Source organism: Silurus meridionalis, chromosome 18 (genome assembly GCF_014805685.1).
Source record: "Silurus meridionalis isolate SWU-2019-XX chromosome 18, ASM1480568v1, whole genome shotgun sequence".
In the NCBI taxonomy this organism is placed as follows: domain Eukaryota; kingdom Metazoa; phylum Chordata; class Actinopteri; order Siluriformes; family Siluridae; genus Silurus; species Silurus meridionalis.
Genome location: NC_060901.1, coordinates 14,202,651 through 14,205,920, shown reverse-complemented (window position 1 = coordinate 14,205,920; position 3,270 = coordinate 14,202,651).

The window sequence follows — 3,270 nt, the reverse complement described above, 5'->3', positions numbered from 1 at the left end:
GTTTGACCATTTTTTGTAGAAATATAAATAAATAAATATAGAAGAGGCAAAATTAAAACCTTCAGCACAACAAGTTTATTCATGATTTTTACAATCAGTAAACATTTGTTTTTACTGATGCACCAAGTCTTAAATCAGCACCAAAATCCGGCATGATGCAAACAATTAACCCTCTGGGGTCATCAAACGCGCCGGCGTGTTTTGTGGCATTTTTCACCAAAACTAACTCAACTTTTTTTGATCACACAGATAAAAGCAATACATCATTCGAATCTGTTAAGGGTCTAATTTTATTTGTATACACTCATAATAACATCAGAAAATGCTGTGCTTTTTTAAAATAAAGAAAATTGAAAGGGAATGCTCTCTGCCATCTCTGTCATCTGTTTTCACAGACACATAAATAAAACAACCTGAATCTCAGTGAATACTTGCCTCACAGACATAATAATACTTTTATATGAACTGATTATGTAATCCATATGAAAGTAAGAAGAGGTAAATTTTTTCCGGTATCACATCATTAACCGTCCATGTGGAAACAGCAAAGGTTCCTGATGATTTATGTATTAACAACACCATAATTACTTTAAAACATTTAGAAGAATATTTTGTCTTCATGTACTATGTTGAGTTTGGTTTCACATATAATAACCATACGTTTGCATAAAGCATAATTATTTGTCCATGCCCATGTTAATAAAAGTATAAAAAAGAAACTATTAATTTAAAGTAACTCATGACAATTATTCTCTTAATTGTGAATAAATATTTTAATCGATTGACAGCCCTAATATAAATATGATGCCCAGTTACCAGCATGACACTAAAACAGGTAGTAGTAATGGCTACTTATTACTTAAGTACATGCCAGAGCCCAAACTTATTTACTTTAATTTTAGTAAAAAAGTGTAGTCAGTACTTCAACTTTTACCAGAGTATTTTAAAATATGAGTATCTGTACTTCTACTTAAGTGAAGGATATGTGCCACCTCTGCCGCACACTGCAACAAGTTGGTTTTCATGGTTGTCCTCCCAGAAGAAAGCCTCTTCTAAAGCGTTGCTGAAGACAACCTGTCCAAGAGTATGAATTACTGGAATCATGTCCTGCGGTCTGATGAGACTAAGAAAACATGTGTGGCAATGTCCAGGTGAGGAGTACCAAGAAAGTTCTGTCCTGTCTACAGTCAAGCATGGTGGTGGTTTTATGGTGATGCTGATGAAATGGCCAAGTATGTCCAGACTTGAAGCCTATTGAGCACCTGTGTGTACATCCAGCAGCTTTGTGATATCATTATGGAGGAGGGGAAGAGGATCCCAGGACCACCTGTGCAGCGCTGGTGAATTTGTCACTTTAGCTCTGGACTTGCACAGCACAGTGCACTTTATACCACACCATACTGTACACAGACACTTTAAGGACAATCACATAAACCACCTTAAGTTTTTTACTGATTTACTCTTTACTGCCTTGTATATACACCTTTTTTTCTCATATATATCTTTATATATTTTATATAGTTTTATACTTTATTTATCTGCCTTCTTTTTCTTGGTTTATTTTTTTTTCGTGTCGGACCATCATAAAAAGCATTTCACTGCATGTCGTACCCTGTATGTATGTGTATGTGACAAATAAAATTTGATTTGATTTGTTTTATTTGATTTAAATTCCATAAACAGAGGGATTAAAGCAGTGCTAGATAACAATGGTGCTCACACAAAATATTGACACTTTGGACACAGTTTTGAAATGTTCACTTAGAGTATACTCACATTTGTTGTCAGCTATTTAGACAATAATGTTTGTATGTTGAGTTATTTTCAGAGGACAGTAAATCTGTACTGCTACACAAGCTGCACATTGACTACTTTTAAATACAGTGAGGAAAATAAGTATTTGAACACCCTGCTAATTTGCAAGTTCTCCCACTTAGAAATCATGGAGAGTTCTGAAATTGTCATCGTAGGTGCATGTCCACTGTGAGAGACATAATCTAAAAAAAAATAAAAATCCAGAAATCACAATGTATGATTTTTTAACTATTTATTTGTATGATACAGCTGCAAATAAGTATTTGAACACCTGAGAAAGTCAATGTTAATATTTGGTACAATAGCCTTTGTTTGCAATTACAGAGGTCAAACGTTTCCTGTAGTTTTTCACCAGGTTTGCACACACTGCAGGAGGGATTTTGGCCCACTCCTCCACACAGATCTTCTCTAGATCAGTCAGGTTTCTGGCCTGTCGCTGAGAAACACGGAGTTTGAGCTCCCTTCAAAGATTCTCTATTGGGTTTACGTCTGCAGACTGGCTAGGCCAAGCCAGAACCTTGATGTGCTTCTTACATAGCCACTCCTTGGTTATCCTGGCTGTGTGCTTCAGGTCATTGTCATGTTGGAAGACCCAGCCTCGACCCATCTTCAATGCTCTAATTGAGGGTAGGAGGTTGCTCCCCAAAATCTCGCAATACATGGCCCCGGTCATCCTCTCCTTAATACAGTGCAGTCGCCCTGTCCCATGTGCAGAAAAACACCCCCAAAGCATGATGCTACCACCCCCATGCTTCACAGTAGGGATGGTGTTCCTGGGATGGTACTCATCATTCTTCTTCCTCCAAACACGTTTAGTGGAATTATGACCCAAAAGTTCAATTTTGGTCTTATCTGACCACATGACTTTCTCCCATGACTCCTCTGGATCATCCAAATGGTCATTGGCAAACTTAAGACGTGCCTGGACATGTGCTGGTTTAAGCAAGGGAAGCTTCCGTGCCATGCATGATTTCAAACCATGACGTCTTAGTGTATTACCAACAATAACCTTGGAAGCGGTGGTCCCAGCTCTTTTCAGGTCATTGATCAGCTCCTCCCGTGTAGTTCTGGGCTGATTTCTCACCTTCCTTAGGATCAATGAGACTCCACGAGGTGAGATCTTGCATGGAGCCCCAGTCCGAGGGGGATTGACAGTCATGTTTAGCTTCTTCCATTTTCTAATGATTGCTCCAACAGTGGACCTTTTTTCACCAAGCTGCTTGGCAATTTCCCCGTAGCCCTTTCCAGCCTCACTGTATATCCACGTTTAATTCCTATAGTATTGTCCCTTGAGAACATATAATAAAATGATTGCTGAAATATGAGGGGTGTACTCACTTTTGTGAGATACTGTAGTTGCAAGATGTTTCTTTACTTTTTCCAGACTTTTGTTGCCCCCTCATAACTATGAGACATGCTGAAGCATTGTACATTTCCTCAGTTTAAACATTTGAT